Raw genomic sequence first — 18,149 nt, forward strand, 5'->3', positions numbered from 1 at the left:
AAAATGTCCAGACAAAGCAACATTATAACTTCCCCTTTGCTTTCTTTTTATTTATGACCATGAAATTAATTTATTAAAAATTCTCATAAGACTCCCCTGAGGTTATAGTTGCCAGGAGGATTCCAATAGCTGATAAGGTATATAGAATTTCTGTCCTATGGTTGGATTAGGTGAATCACTTATGGTCAAAGAGATCATATAAAATAAAACAAGTATTTTCTGGTATTTATGCATGTAATAAAGCAGTTTAAAAATGCATAATGGCATGTGAGAACAAATACAGACTTATATTAAAATGTAGCTTTTGTATTTGGGATCTATAATACAATCATGGTATCTGCATTCTAATGACTCTCAAATAAAAAGAATTGTTCTGCTACAGAGCATTTGGAGTATGAGGCAGGAGTATTTTTTTATTGTCAGCAATAAAAAAACGGGTGACGGCATATTGTGGTCACATGGCATGGATGATGAATATGCTACAAAGCACAGGTTATTCTTATACAATTAGACATGTTAAAAAATTGAACAGCTCATACTCTTGCAAAAAGATACATATAAACAGACATGTCAATATCAATATTAACACATAAAGATGGAGGTAGATATGTAGATTTATAAATAGTCATACATATCACACTATAAATTATAAAAAAATAAATAATTCATTCAACTATTCCTTTTGGTAATTTTAAACTGTACATGAGCCCCGTGCTCGGGGAAAACAGCAATGTTAAGGAACATTACATGATTACATCTCGTTCCTTTTGGTCCATATCTCCATGCATGGCAGAGACAGTGAAGTCTCGGGAGTGCATCTTATCAGTGAGCCAATCGACCTTTCTTCGAGTGTTGATGAAGATGACTGCCTGAGTGATGGCGAGGGTTTAATATAAGTCACACAATGTGTCCAGCTTCCACTCTTCTCTTTCCACATTGATGTAGAATTGGCAGATACCCTCCAGAGTCAACTCTTTCTTCTTGACAAGCATCTGAATGGGGTCCCTCATGAACTTCTTGGTCACCTCAAGCACACCAGAAGGCATTGTAGCTAGCAGAAATACCACCTGGGTGTTGCTGTTGAGCTTTTGGAATATGTCATACCAGTAGATCGGGTCCTTGAACACACGGCTTAACATTTCATCAGCTTCATCCAGTACATCTTGATGTATTTGAGAGACAGGTATCTGCCATTAAGCATGTCAAACACACATCCTGGGGTGCCCACGATGATATGGGGAGCTTTCATCTACAGCTTCTGCACCTCTGCAAGCACGTTGGTACCCCCAATGCAACCATGGCAGGCGGCACCCATATAGTCTCCTAAAGCCATGACTACCTTCTGTATCTGCTGTGCCAGTTCTCTAGTAGGTGCCAAGACAAAGTCCTGAGTGGCCTTCAGATTCAATTCAATCTGTTGCAGAATCGATATGGCAAATATGTTTTCAGAAATGCCTTACTGAAAACAACCACCTCCTTCCATATGACATGTAAGACTCATAAATGCCTTTCTTTCTTACCTACTAAAAGTTCATATATAGACTTTCCAAATTCCCATTCAGTGCTTCATTAATGATTAACTATGTGTACCCACTGAACAATCTAGACAAAATACCTGTTAATTTGACTTGACCAAAGTTTAAATTTCTCTCCTTTCTACAGGGCCCAGAACTTTCAACCACCATTAGCCTGGGCCAGTATTTGAACATGGACCAACTCGTCCTTAATAGCACCTCCTGAGAATATGGTTCAAAAAATGTATTAAGAAATTCCAACTCAGCATTGAAGTCAGAAATCCATGAAGGGAGGGCTCTCACATATCACTTATCACAGAAACATGGTGCAGTAAGAAGAAGAAATATTTCCTCTCTATTGGCAATAAGCTGTCCTTGCCTGCAACCAATGAGAAACTGCTACCTACCAATTCCAACTCTTGTATTCCTCCCATGAGCTTCTGTTCAAAATAATTTATCCTAACTTCCTGCCTTCTTCCATTAAAGAACATTCTTTTCCTTTATTCCTGGACTACAAGTTAACCATATTTTACTTGCTCTATTTTCCAAATGCACTAGACTTTACTGGCTGAAGTATTTACCATTTTGTTTTAAATTTGGCATAATGATTTAAACACCACCCCAATAACTTCCATTATATAAATGTTTAACATTTTATATGTAAAGCAACATAGAGAATCAACAAATAGAGTTTAGCAGAAGTGATTGGGATTAATGCTTGTCTGAAAACAAATCAAGGCAGGCCCATTATTTATTATGTACATAGTTCCTTCTGAGAAAAAAAAATGGTTCAATAATGCATTTTTGAACTGATACTATTTAATCCGAAAAAGTTTAGGATACACCATTCTGTGCACCAAGTAATATCAAAATTAGGGTACAGACCAGCTGGAGTGGCTCAGTGGTTGAGTGTCAACCCAAACCAGGAGGTCATGGTTCCATTCCTGGTCAAGGCACATGCCCAGGTTGCAGGCTCCATCCCCAGTGGGGGGCATGCAGGAGACAGCTAATCAATTCTCTCCCATCACTGACATTGTTCTCTCTCTCTCTCTTCTCTCTGAAATCAATAAAAACATTTTTTTTAAATATATAGGATACATGCTTGACCAGCTGTCAGAGCAGAATAGAAACTCCTGCTCTGAGCCAAATTCTTTTTTTAAAATTCCCCCCCCCCCCCCATTAAGCCCTTCTAGCCCACACATGCCCCCAACCCCAGGCCTTCACCACACTATTATCTATGTCCATGGTTTATGCACATATGCATATAAAGTCTTCGGTTAATCTCTCCCCACTCTCCCATCTATCTCCACCTTTCCTCTGAGATTCCACAGTCCATGTCAAATTTTTTCTCAGAATTTTGTTTTCCTTTCAGGTGGAAGCCTAGCTCCTTATATAACATTTGTAATGAATTGAAATTAGAAGGTCAAATATTTATTTGCGTAATTGTTGACATAGCATTATTTAGCTCTGATTTTTATTATAAAATTGTATCTGGTGTTGCTGCTAGGTCACCTCACCTCTTTTCTTATTTAATCAAATAACGTCTGTTCAAAATGAGGCTGTAAATCCTTCAATTTCCGATTTTGCTGGAGTTTTTATTTTCTTTATATAAAATGTGCTGTATCTTCAATAATATCCTGCATATTCATTAAAAATCAATGATTTAAATAATAATGTATTTTAATATAGATATAACCATTAATTGCCATTTTAAAAATAAATGTATACCCATCCTAAGCATTAAGAAAGATCACCTACTCCATGTGAAAGCTTAAAGACTATAACAATCTATGCTAAAAACTTGAAATGCATACTTTAATAAACAATATTGAATGTGACATCCACCAAATTTGGTCAAGTCTTGTGACTCCCAGAATGGTTTTTCCACTTCCATTCACACTAGAAAGCATGCAGTAGCATATTGGTCCATTGTCCACATTCAATAAAATTGAGTGATTACAATACATACATAACATAGTTTAATATAAAAGTATTTTAATAAACAGTTTTGATTTTTTAAAAATATTTTAACCTGCCCATACTATTGTTAAGAATAGGCTTCCAGCTTAGCTGGTGTGCCTCAGTGCTGAGTGTGAGACCATGAACCAAGAGGTCATGGTTTAACTCCCAGTCAGGGCACATGCCTGGTTGTGGGCTTGATCCCCAGTGGGGGGCATGCAGGAGGCAGCTGATTGATATTTCTCTCTCATCAATGTTTCTAACTCTCCCCGTCCCTCCCTCTCTCTAAAATAAAAAAAAATATGTTAAAAAAATTTAGGCTTCCAGAGTCCCAGTGAAATACACAATTCTTTCCCTCTCCAGCAATTGGAGAATTGCAAATTGGAGGTGAAAAAGCTAAAATAAAACCTAAATGCTCTGCTATCTTTCTTCCTCAATTTAAACTCCTTAACTTTGTCACTTTTGAGCTTCAAGTTATTAGATAATGAGACAGAAAACATAAAAAAAGAGCTCAGTGAACTTGACAGACCCACAGGGCACAACTAAAAAGTGTGCTGCCTTTATCCCCTCATTTTTTTTCCTATCAAATTAACACTGTTCCTCTGCCATTTTTTTTTTTTTTTTTTTGCAACTCCTGCCTGAAAGAGATAGTGTCTCTCTTTCCATTTAGGACAGTTTTCAGATCCTACTAACTTTTGTAATTTTTCTGTTCTAATTAGTTTAATTTTTAAATCATTATTCTAACAGTTTTATATTTCTATAGAAGACCTTTAATTTTATACGATTCCTCTCCATCCCAAGATTCCTTCATAGGGATATTGAGTTGAGCTAAGTATGACATAAAGCCAACTGGTCAAAGACTATGAAAAAATATTTGTTGGATATAAAGAGGAATTAAATTTTAAAATGTAATAACTGTAAGCACTAACATATTATATAGTGAGCAACTTATGTTATCAATTTATAACACTACAGATCACAGCCTAAACCAAGATTTAAAAATATGTTCAAAATGCTAAATGTGTCGTTGGTATCTCAAATTTTAGACCATTATATTAGAAGGTATTGATTGATGGTTAACCTCACTTCAGGCTATATACAAATAAGGCTATATACAAATAAACTAAATGAATTGATGACCCTCAAATTATGCAGCAATATATATTTTCAATTCTAAGCCTATTTATAGTAGGAGTAAATTACAGTGACTGTGACACCAAAAAGCAAAAGTTAAAAAATAATTGCTACTAACCATAAATAATGAAGCAATACTATGCAGATAAATATGCATAAGTGTGTGAGTCTGTGTATATATTTTCATATTTTCTCTTCCCTTTTTGGAGGATAGTGGATGACAAAATAGGAATGATTTTCTTTTTTCTACTATTCTGACACTCCCTAAAAGTTCACCATAAGCCTAATGATGTGATTATTTAATAAGTGTACCCTCAGTGCATTAAACACTGGCTACATGTAATTTAACAAAATATCTTTAAGAGAAAATACTTTCATTTAATTGTCACGAGTTTTTAGTCATTTATTATATTCTAGCATGAGTAAATTAAAACCTATAATGATTGGGGAAATAATAAAAATTAAGTGTAAATGTGTGGCCATAATGTATATGTTCAGAGAATACCATATTTTTCCATGTATAAGACGCACCCCGCTTTTCCAACCCAAAATTAAGAAATCAATATTTTAAACATAAAACAGAACACATTTTTATTTAGTAATTACTGCAGGTAATGTTTACATACCAGTACTATGATATTATGCAGCATATCACTTTATTCAGCCTCTGTTGCATCACTGCTCTCTTCTTCATCACTATTAGTTCCAGACATATCAATTTCTTCAACTTCTATTCTATCACTGCTGTCTTCTGAGTCACTGTCTATATATGTGAGATCATCCTCATAAACTGGTGGCATTTTCTGAGCTAACTTTGTTCCTGTTCTCATGGCCAGCCTTTCTCTCCTCATGAAATTGAAGTACTATTTTGCCTTTCCTGTAAAATCAACAATGTTCATTTCGCTTGCAAACATTCTTGCCTGACATTAAATAAGCTTTGTTGACACACATAAACCACTCTGGGGCAGTTCCATAATCCAAGTCTTAAGCCTCTGCTCCAAGTTTGCCCATTTCGCTGTTTTTCCTCTTAAGGCCTTCTTCTTTTTTGGCATCTTAAGGAGCTGTTCTTCCAGTTTTCTCTACTGTCTGATCATACACTCAGTGGGAGGAGGTCCAAATTGTCTCTCTGCAGCTCTATTTCTTGCTCTTTTGCATAGCTGATCACATTCAGTTTGAATTTTGCAGAGTAAGACAATCGCTTACCAGTATTTATCTTTTTATTTTTTGACATCCTTATGGTCTCAGAACGCTCTGGTCTCTGTTGAATCTGCACACTCTCCACCTCCACCTCCAATTATGGCAACAACTGACATCAGTAACAGTAAGGCTCGTGGTTGGAGGAAGCCTGTTTGACAAGGTATGGGCAGCTATGCACCCTGCAGCTCTCTCCTCGGCTAACTTCCCTGTATAAGACACCCCTCGATTTTCAGTCTAACAATTTTAGAAAAAAGATTTCTTATACACAGAAAAATATGGCAAATGATGAAAATTATAGAAGACAAAAAACACATTTAATTTGCTAGTTAGGATCATTAAGAAATTTTGAAATTAATAAATACTTATATTACCAATAAGTCTATTGGTGAAATAGCTACATATAACTGATTTCACTATTTTATTTTTCCTTATAATAAAATTGATATGTGATATTATAGTCACTATAATGTGATATAGATATATTGATAGATAAATGATATAGATAGATAAATTAATCGCTACTTATTACTTCAGTGCCTTCCTTATATTGAAATATTAAGAGTAAAATCCAATTTAAATTTATAATTTATGAACAAAATATTTGCCAAAAATGTTTAATTCAAACAAATCTATATTTTTTAAAGAACCAGTCTACCTTTGGTTGATACTTGCACATGCACATTTACATGTCATCAGAGTAATGCATATTTCTTTGTTCCCCAAATAAAAATTATACTGACCTATTTGATGTACTTTAAAAAAATAATAATTAATCAATTGAATATTTACTATAGACAAGTAAAATCCTAAAATATATTATTTCTAATCTAGATGTAAAGATAATTGGTTCATTATTTTTTAACACAAAAGGCAAATATTCCTGACCTAGTTATAACATTAGTTTCTTTGATTTGCTAGTAAAATTCTTGAACCAATACTTAGCTCAACATTGATGATTGATGATGAAATTAATGTATTTTTTTAAAATTTACAGTGTGTTATTCTACCCAAGACACTGATATATAATTTTTTTTAGAGCCTCTTATACTATTACCTATTATTTGAGGGAAAATAAAAAGATCATGTGCAGAGGAGAATGAAATAGAAAGGGAAAACAAATGGTTAGACAATCACATGTAAGATGTATTTGGAATTGATCATGCTACACTTCACTCACTTAATCCAGTGCTCATAAATTGGGTGATTTTTCTAAGCTCCCTAGCTCCAAAAGTCATTTAGTTGACAAGTTTGACATTTTTTGTGTTCTCTGTTTATTGATTTCCAATGGAATTCCCATCTAAATTGATGAATGTGTACCTACCCTAAGAAAAAATGTTCTTCGTTCTTCTTCCCCCTCCAAAGTGAATCTAATAATAAATTTTTTTCTTCAAAAACATAGGTCAAGGTACAAGAGGAATAAATATTCTTTAAAATTAGATAAAGTTGATAATATAAATGAAGTAAGCAAATAGATCATGGATGGTTAAAACAAGAGCAACCCAGCAACTGGAACTTATTACATATTCATTGCAAATTTTTATCTCATAAATTTACATTTCACATAGGTATCTGAGAAGATTTTCATCTATACTTACTAATTAGACATGTATACTTTTTTTTGAAAATGTCTTCCAAATCCAGAAATGATTGCACAAATTGAAAAAGAAAATCTTTCAAGGAAATAGCTTCAGAGGAATAACATGAAAAATTGAACATTTTTAACCCAAGAAACTCCTACAATTCAAACTGCTTCCTGAGTATAAAATGATTGGAAATATTTTGCATAGACTTATGAGTTCTGACCTTTTCAAAATCATGTAATGGGGCAGAGAGCAAAAGAGATTGAAAGATAAAAGCAGTAACAGAAAGCCCAAAAGGGTCCATCAAGTCATGGAGCATTTAGTTGTTGAAGAAATGAAGAACATAAATGGTTTTCCATAAATGTAATTGAGTATAAATAACCAAGAGAATATTTCACTAACATTTATTTTTCTGAGATTTTCTGACAAAAGCTGAGACAGAAATAACTTTCTTATAAAACATATCAAAATAATTTGCATAGTAAACAGCACTCCTCCAAAATCATTTTCTTAAAAATATTTTATTTGAACCTCTGTATGTCTGCATAATAAAAAATGTAATTCAAAAATAAAATCTTACTAGTATAAACATTTGTTTAAGCAATTTGGAATCATGGAAAGTTTGAAGAATGTAGATTCAAATATATGTTAATTTTGATTAAACCTTCTGCATGAGACCTATGCAGTTGTACAAGGCTCCATGCTCTGAAGAGTCCTGCTCTTGGTTTAATGCTCTGCTGTCACATTTTTGGAATTCTTAGATTTATCTTTGAACTTTTGTGCTGTAAGTCCAGTAGGACAACGGATCACATGTGAGAGCAAAGGAGATATAGGCATTGTGTGTCAATAGCTGTTCCTTGCTGTCCCATTCACATACAGCATATCCAATGTCCCAATAACACAAAATTACAGTAGACTCATGCTGCATGTGGATTTTGATAAGACTCAAAGCAAATGTAAAAGAAGCTTGTTACAATTGACTACTGATTAAGTGGGGGCACTGACAGTCTTGAAAGGCTGCACTTACAAATTGAACAAGAACATGCTTCAAATACAAAAATAGAAATGAAAATCATTGAACTTTTAAAAAAAACATGAACACTCAAGAAACCGTATCATATCATTTATAATTATATTACTTCCTATATTAGCCAACAACTTACACTGAAGAAAAAGGAAATAAAAGAAAACCCAGGTTTTCTTTTCTTTTCAATCAATCCTTCCTTATTCATCAGCTACACAGACATACAGAGTTATGATAGAATGTACACATGTCTAAAATCATGAGTTAGTTTTTAATTGTTTCTTCATTCTGTAAGAAAAAAATGCATATGCATGCATACAGCATAAAAAAAAACAAATTATGAGGTGATATTTCATTGTGGTTTTTATTTGCATTTCTCTGATGATTAGTGATGTTGAGCATCCTTTCCTGTCTATTGGCCATCTGTATGTCCTCTTTGGAGAATTGTTTATTGAAGTTCTTTGCCTATTTTTTTTTAATTAGATTGCTTGTTTTATTGCTGTTGAGTTTTATAAGTTCTTTATAAAGTGTGGATATTAACTCCTTCTCAGATGCATCAAGGAATATGTTCTCCCATTCAGTGGGTTGTATTTTAATTTTGTTGATGATTTCCTTTGCTGTGCAAAAACATTTTAGTTTGATGGAGTCCCATTTGTTTATTTTTTCTTTTGTTTCTCTGGCCAGAAGAGATATATCAGAAAAGTATTGCTCTGAGAAATGTCTGAGATTTCACCATCTATGTTTTCTTCTAGGATCTTTATAGTTTCAAATCTAACAGTTAAGTCTTTAATCCATTTTGAGTTTCTTCTTGTAAATATCTGTCTAATTTTCCCAACACGCAATAGACTCTCTTTAGCTCATTGCATGTTTTTTCCTCCTTTGACAAATATTAATTGACCATAAAGGCAATCAGTATTTGACAAAAGCCTAAGCAACCATTTCAACCAAACGGACGACTGAACAGGCTGCATGGGGCAACCAGGCTGGGACGGGGGTTAGTGAGAGGCGATCAAATGACTGAGCAGCAGGCTGCGTGGGAAGACCAGGCCAGCAGGGGCATTAGTGAGGGGCGACCAAATGACCAAACAGCAGGCTGTGTGGGGCGACCAGGCTGTCAGGGGGGCAGTTAAGGGCCACCAGGCTGGTGGGGGGGCAGTTGGAGGTGACTAGGCCAGCAGGTGGGAGCAGTTAGGGGCAATCAGGCAGGTAGGCAGTTGAGCAGTTATTAGCCAGTGGTCCAAGATTGTGAGAGAGATGTCCGACTGCCGATTTAGGCCTGATCCTCAGTCAGACATCCCCCGAGGGGTCCTGGATTGGAGAGGGTGCAGGCTGGGCTGAGGGGACCCCACTCATGCATGAATTTCATGCACTGGGCCTCTAGTTGTTCTATAAGTCTGTTTCTATGCCAGTACCATGCTGTTTTAATTACTATGACCTTGTAGTATAGTTTTATATCAGGCAGCATGATTCTTCCAATTTTGTTCTTTCTCAAGAACACTGCTGCTTAAACGAAATTAGACAGTCAGAGAAAGATAAATATTCCATGATCTCACTCATTTGTGGAATTTAGTGAACAATATAAATTGATGAAAAAAAATAGAAACAGAGTCATAGAAGCATCAAACAGACTGTCCAACCTATGAGGGAAGGCGGGCGGAGGTGTGTGTGAGGGGATAAGAGACCAACCAAAGGACTTCTATGCATGCATATGAGCATAACCAATCTGGGGGAAGAGGGGGAGGACATCTGCTAGGGGCTGGGGGAGAATTCAATGGGGGGAAAAAGGAGACCTATGTAATACTTTAAACAATAAAGAATTTAAATTTCAAAAAAAGAACACTGTTGTTATTTGGGATCTTTTCTGGTTCCATATACATTTTTGGAATATTTATTATAGCTCCATGAAATATGCCATTGGTATCACGATACTAATGGCATATTTGTGTTGAATCTCTAGGATGCTTTGGGTAGTATGGGCATTTTACCTCTTCCTATCCATGCTTCCACTTATTTGTATCTTGTTTGATTCCTTTCTCCAGTGTCTTATACTTTTCCAAGTACAGGTCGTTTACATCCCTGGTTAAATTTATTCCTAAGCATTTTATTCTTTTTGAAGTAATTGTGAATGGGATTGTCATTTTAGTTTCCCTTTCTGATATTTCACTATTGGTGTATAAAAATGTAACTGATTTCTGGATATTTATTTTGAATCATGGTACTGAATTCATTTACCAGTTCTAATAGTTTTTTTAATGGAATCTTTATGGTTCTCCATATACATATACAATATCATGTCATCTGCAAATAATGCTTTACTTCTTTTCCAATTTGCATGCTTTCTTTTTCTTGTCTGATTGCTGTGGCTAGGACTTCTAGTACTATGTTGAATAAGAGTAATGAAAGTGAACACCTGTCTAAATGGCTATCATTAAGAAGTCAACAAACAAGTATTGGTGAAGATGTAGATAAAAAGGAACCCTCATGCACTGTTGGTGGAAATACAGATTGATGTAGCCATTGTGGAAAGCATATGGAGTTACCTCAAAACATTAACAATGGAACTGCCTTATGATCCAGCAATTCAACTTCTGGGAATTTATCTGATTAAATCTGAAACACTAACTCAAAAGAATATATGCACCCATATGTTCATTGCAGCATTATTTACAATAGCCAAAATTTGGAAACAGTCCAAGTGGACATCAGTAGATGAGTGGATAAAGCAGTTATGCTACACGTACACAACGGAATATAAAAAAGAAGAAAATTTTATCCATTGCAACAGCATGGATGGACCCGGAGAACATTTTGTTAAGTGAAATAAGCCAGTCAGAGAAAGATAAGTACCATATGATTTACTCATATGTGGAATCTATAAACAAACTGAATTAACAAGCAAAATTGGAACAGACTCACAGATACAGAGCAGGAAGACAGCTCTGGGAGTGGAATATTGGAGAGAGTGAAGGAATTGAGCAAAAAAAGAGAAAGAATTCATGGACATGGACAATAGTGTGGCGACTACAGAGGGAAGGAGGTAGTTAGAGGTAGAAGATAGTATATGAGGGATAAATTATGATGAAAAAGAATCATATATAATAAAGAGCTAATATGTAAATGATTGTCAAGCCCTTATGCTGTCACACCATAACGGCTCAGACACTCAACACTGGGAGAGAGGATTGGGGACCAGCCAGACACAAATGAGCCTGCGAGAGAGGAATGGGGACCAGCCAGGCACAAATTAGCTCACAAAAGAGGAATGGGGGCCAGCTAGGCTGTGGCTTGGGAGAGGGACAAGCCGCCTGCCCCGCAATCCTGGGTGCCAGTGGCTGGGGCTGCACCTGCTGTCCAGCCCGGTAGAGGGACAATACACACGCCCCATGGTCCCTGTAGTCCCGAGCACCTGCGGCTATGCCTGAAGCACCAGGTGAAACCACCCACCACGGTCCCCTGTGGCCACGGCTGGCCAAGGGGGGAAGCCGGCTTGGGTCCTGGGTGTCTGCGGCTGGTCAGAGGGAGGGAAGCCCAGATCCCGGGTGTGGGGTGAGGCAGAGGAGGTTGGAGTGATCAGGTCAGCAGGGGAGCAGTTAGGGGTGATCAGGCAAGCAGGCAGAGGTGGTTAGGGGCGATCAGGCAGGCAGGCAGGCGAGTGGTTAGGAGCCAGGGGTCCTGGATTGTGAGAGGCAATCGGACATCCCCCAAGGGGTCCCGGATTGGAGAGGGTTCAGGCTGGGCTGAGGGAGCCACTGCATGAGTTTTGTGCACTGGGCCTATAATTATAAAATAAAGAGGAAAAGGAAATTATGTAATTTTGGTGATTTCATCCATAACTTAGTTGCTCTTATATTTGGAATTTAAGCTGATATTGCACTTCATAAAAATGATTGCTAAAATTCATTCTAAATTATTTGAAATTTTAATGATTCTTTAATAAAAATATTTGACAACAAATAAAACTCACTATGTTTATTTGTGAGAGATATGAAAAAAAGAAAAGCACTGAATTATGTCCTTCTAACAGTATTCATTTTTCTTATTTTTGTTCAAGGGGTACAGCATCTTCATTTTGCACTGGGCCCTGGGAATTATTTAGCCAGCACTTATGACTTGGTCAAGTGGGAATCCCACATACTTGAACTAAGACAGATTCTTTCTTGGCTTCCATGTTTTCTTTGACTGAATTAAGAGAGGTCCTAGTTGCTACTAATGGGGAAAAAGCTAAGAGTTAACTAGACTCCATATATCCAGTAGGGTGTTTTATAAACCCCATTATGTCCCCATCTCGAATGACCACCACTTCTCTCTCCCTACCCCGAACTAACAGATTCCTCAGCACTATCTGTCTTGTGTATATTAGTAGTAATTGCTTTTGGTCATAATTCATGTTTAAAACTGTTTCAGGGCTCCCTTCTAATCCTTTAAATTCTAATACCTATAATAGTCTATACAATGTCATATCTAATCTCACCTCTTTCTTTCCTTAACTATTTAACCACCACTTAACCACTGAAACTGCACACTGGAATTTATATCCAGTTACTGAAAAATTCTCTCCTTTCTTAAATTCTTCTCTCAGCATCCCTTTCACCATCTTGTCCTAAAAATTGTATCTTTTAAGTAGACACTGCTTTCCATTAATTCCTCTAAGAGATGGCTTTTGTTTCCATAACCCTTTGTACCAATAGAACTGTAAATAGGGTAGTTTATCTTGGACCTTTCTCTTGTTTTATTCCCTACTGACCTAACATATAATTAGATTTGACCCATTACTGCCCCTCCGCCCCCCGTTTTTTAGTAATCTATAGATCTCACTCCTGCCTATGAAGATTTTAGCTCACTTTCCCTTTCTCAAAACACCACTCCTGCCCTAATTGTTGTGATTTTATACATGTTGTCAATAAGTCTCCTGGTTAATAAGCTCGTTCTCTGTCCACTATGGTCACTCATCTTCCCCATGGCCATATGCCAGGCATTGTCATTACAAGTAATTTAAATTCCTGTGCAATATTGAGTTAAATTATCTCATTCTAAAGCCATTGCCTATTATCTTTCAAGCTCATTCACTCTAGAAATACTTTAAATATTCCTTAGTCTCCACCAGGATCTGTGATCTTTGACTCTAACTATCTTTTCCATTATATCTATCTCTTTAACCAGCCTAAATTCCATACATAATTGTTATTTACTCCCTCACATAATTCCTGGACACCCTTGCTTCAAGTTTACATGTCATGGAGATATTAATTCATTTTATCTCAATTAAATGAATATATACAATAAAATAATTTCAACACAATTTTGTTGTGTTTCAGAAACACAAATTTATATTTAATACTTTTAAAAAGTTGTAAGAAAAATAAAAAATGTATGTAAAGAGTGAACATTCAGGATTTTATGAACAGACCCAGTTAACATTTTTATTCAATTAATAATCAAATTATCTGAATGAGAGGTTTTGATAAATTTAATTAAACCAAATAACCTTTAAAGATAAAGCAAATGTACATGTTCAATAATAAGACTATCATGTGGAATTCTTTAACTTAGAAAAATTCACATATTTCACTTTCCAATTAAGTGGCATGCGTACAGACAAGCCTAAGGCAATGATCCCCTTAGCAGCTCATTCCACTCAGAGCACCAAGAAAAAGGACAGGCTGTTCATTCTCTTCCACGTCTCTTGTACAGATCGGAGCAGCTGAGGCTGTGACAGGCTGTCTGTCTTGTAATTTCTGTATATATTCATTTTTACAGCTGCAAACAGAACCTATTCTTATGAGAATTTACATAGAAATTCATCTTAATAAAGAAAGTCTCAAATATTTGTTAATCCATATACTGATACAAAGCTTTGTTTTTGAAAATTACATTGTGTAGTGATCACAAGAAGTACAAGTGAAGAAACTTACAAGATAAAAATTATTTATAAAAAATAAAAAGTGTTCTCGAGGAAAACATAATACTTTAAAAAATATTATATTAGCCCTAGCCGGTTTCGCTCAGTGGACAGAACGTTGGCCCGAGGACTGAAGGGTCCCAGGTTTGATTCTGGTCAAGGGCACTTATCCCGGTTACAGGCTTGATCCCTAGCTCTGGTCAGGGTGTGTGCAGGAGGCAACTAATCAATATGTCTCTCTCACATTGATGTTTCTCTCTTTCCGTCTCTCCCTCTCCCTTCCACTCTCTCCAAAATTCAATAGAAAAGTATCCTCGGTTGAGGATTAACAACAACAACAACAAAAGGTATTATATTAAATGTACATTACATATTAAATATATTGTAATTAGAAAGGACCATTCAAAACCTAACTTAACTCATTGAAAGAACATGGTAAAGGGTACAAGTAGATAATGAATTAAAAACATTAATTATTATTAAAAAAATTTAAAGACAGTAACTATATTAAGGTGTTCTAACACTCAATTTAGAGAACTATTTCCATGAGAGGTATAAATCCTTGTGATATACTATTTAAGCATCTTGATTACAGCTAGAATTTAATAAATTATTAGACAATGATCCAGCAGTGCAGTGATGTGAGCACAAATCAGTCAAAAATATGTAACTGACAGAAGTCATCAACATTTTAAATTATTTCTTAAAAGAAAAGAAAAGAAAAATAAAAGAAATCATAGGAAAAGTGCTTGTAAAGGCAAAATGGTGCTGTGACAGAAAAATGTTACTTGAACGCATTCTGGTCTGAAAACTGCATCTTCATTTGCAGGGTTCAGTATGCAGGGAGTAATCCAATCTAATCAAGAGTGCTCAATTTCCAGTCAGCAGACATAGAGGCTACCGTGAACTTCAGCCTAAAAATATCTAACTGCAAAAATTATATAATATTATGACATTTTAAAGTCATTTTGAAAATAAATAGTATGTTTTTAATGGTGGAATTAGCTCTTTATTAAGCAGAAAAAATCTGGTATCATTAAACCCTTTACTTTAATAAGAAGAAACTATACATTAGGTAATACAATCAGTTGGATGAGGGCTGGAAGTGAATGGGGCAAGGTAGGAAAGACAGAATTTAAGTTTTATCAATCAGAGCCTAGAGCACTCTATTTTATATCATTCCTTCACTCTTACCTTCTGCAATGTAAAAATTACTCTCTATAATTTAAAAATCAAAGAGTATCTCCAGATGGGAGAGTGTTCAGGATGAGTGAAAAAGGCAACAGGGATTAAGAAATATAAATTGCATTTATAAAAATAGTCACTGAGATGTATAGTATAACATAGGAAATATAGTCAATATTATTGTAACATTTATATATGGTTTCAGATTGGTACTAGGCTTATTGGGATGATCATTTCATAAGGTATATAAATGTTTAGTCACTATGTAGTACACTTGAAATTAATATAATATTGCATGTTAACTGTAATTGGAAAATAAATTAATTGTAAAAACAAAAATTAAAAAATTGGGAAGTTAAAAAATTAAAAACAAAATAAAAGCAAAGATTATAAAGGTGAACTGTAACCTATGATATTCATTATATAAAAAGACATGCAAATTAAATCCCAAGTGGATTCAATTTTATACTCATTAAAATTATAAAATTTGCCAAAACTTTGAGACCATGAGTAATGATGAAATATGATGATCAGCTGTGGTATATAAAAGAGTGGCGCAGATTTGAAAAATAATTTATTTTTTAAAATATCTTCACACAGTCAGACTAATGAGGATGAGTTGCACTAGTAATGAAGGAAACAAAGATAGGTATTCCAGATCTAAAACCATCCTTGAAAAGCTAAAACTCTGTGGGAGAAACCAATCCTATCTAATAAAAGAGAAACATGGTAATTGGCGTATGACTGCTACCCTTCCCATTGGCTAATCAGCGAGATATGCAAATTAACTGCCAGCCAAGATGGCGGCCAGCAGCCAGGCATCTTGAAACTAACATGAGGCTTGCTTGCTTCAGTGACGGAGGACTCCAACGTTCCCCGCCTGCCGCTGCAGGCCTCTGAGCTGCAACTCTAAGCAACTATGTAACAAATATAGAAGCTAAACAAAACCCCCAGAAACCTGCTTTAGTTCGCTGGGCTTCAGCCAGCAGGATCGCAACATTGTAAGCAGAGGCCAGAAACCTACTTTCAGCAGCGGAGGCCTAAGAGCTGGAGCCAAGCCTCAAAGCTAAAGCTGGCCCAGAATAAAAAAGAAAAAAAGAAAAAAAAGGAGTGTTTGGGAGCTTCAGTCACCCCCAGCCTGAAAACAGCCGTCAGCCCCTCACCAAGACTGGCCAGGCACCCCAGTGGGGACCCCCACACTGAAGGGTGTGTGACCAGCTGCAAACAGCCATCATCCCCTCACCCAGACTGTCCAGGCACCCCAGTGGGGACCCCCACCCTGATCCAGGACACCCTTCAGGGCAAACCAGCCAGCCCCCACCCGTGCACCAGGCCTCTACCCTATATAGTAAAAGGGTAATATGCCTCCCAGCACCGGGATCAGCGGAGCCGTGAGGCCTCCCAGCACAGGGATCAGCGTGACAGGGGGCAGCGCCCAAACCCCTAATCACCCTGAGGCTCTGTGTGTTACGGGGGGGGGGGGGGCACAACCTCCCTATCCACCCTGCTCTGTTTGTGACAGGGGAAGGTGCCCCAACCCCCTGATCGCCCTGAGGCTCTGTGTGTGACAGGGTACGGCGCCCCAACTCCCTGATTGGCCCTGCTCTGTGTGTGACAGGGTGTGGCACCCCAACCCACCCCCCCCCCCACGGGCCTTGCTCTGTGTGTGACGGGGTAGAGCCATAACCTCCTCATCAGCCCTGCCCTGAGTGTGAGAGTGGCGGCGCCCCAACCCCCTGATGGGCCCTGCTCTGTGCGTGACAGGGGGTGGCGCCTCAACGTCCCCATCGACCCTATCCTGAGCGTGACTGAGGGTGGCATCACAACCTCCCGATCGCCCTGCTCTGTGCATGACAGGGGCCAGCGGCCCAACTACCCAATCGGCCCTGCTCTGAGCCCGACCAGGGGCTGCACCTAGCGATTGGGCCTGCCCTCTGCCACCCGGGAGCAGGCCTAAGCCAGCAGGTGGTCATCTCCCGAGGGGTCCCAGACTGCAAGAGGGCACAGGCCAGGCTGAGAGACCCCCCCTCCCCCCGAGTGCAGAAATTTTTGTGCACTGGGCCTCTAGTAAGTATATAAAAGAAATTTACTAATAAAAATAAATAAATACTCATAAAGTACATAGTACCAAGCAATGTATAATGACTAACAATAGACTTACTATGTAATTCTCCACTCCCTTGAATTCTAAGTAATGTCTAATGTCTTTCACAGAAATATTTTATTACTAGAGGCCCAGTGCTGCTGGCTGCCAACTGGGGCCTCCTGTTCCCCGCTGCCGGCCGGGGCCTCCCTTCGCAGCCGCCTTGGCATGGTGCTACCTGCTTACCTGCTCCACCATCCTGCTGCAGTCCCGCTCTCATTGGGGTCCCACTGGGGCTGGCAGCACCTCCACTTCCACCTGCTGTCAGCACTGCATTGCCAAGGCCTGCCATGTTCCGCACCGCCCCCTGGTGGTCAGTGCACATCTAACTCCCCTTTGGTCGAACTCCTGCCTGTGGGGACAATTTGCATATTAGCCTTTTATTATATAGGATAGCTTGAATTGTAGTATACCAAAAAGATGTTATATAAAGGTGTATGTTTAATCGGGATTATTATTAGGTTGGTGGTATTGGGGATTATTACATCAGCCTACAATGGCACAATAAGTGCAT

The 18,149-nt window shown here is 37.4% G+C and overlaps 1 pseudogene across 1 annotated transcript; it reads right to left on the minus strand.

Moving 5' to 3' along the window:
* Positions 1-743: 743 nt before the first annotated feature.
* On the minus strand, positions 744-17,927 carry LOC308513743 (eukaryotic initiation factor 4A-I-like; annotated as a pseudogene). Its single transcript has 2 exons — positions 17,822-17,927; positions 744-1,455 (listed from the first exon to the last, which is right to left on the minus strand). The product of its transcript is annotated as a eukaryotic initiation factor 4A-I-like (transcript).
* Between the last annotated feature and the right edge of the window lie 222 nt (positions 17,928-18,149).

The sequence above is a fragment of the Myotis nattereri genome (genome assembly GCF_964212035.1).
Source record: "Myotis nattereri genome assembly, chromosome: 2".
Classification (NCBI taxonomy): Eukaryota; Metazoa; Chordata; class Mammalia; order Chiroptera; family Vespertilionidae; genus Myotis; species Myotis nattereri.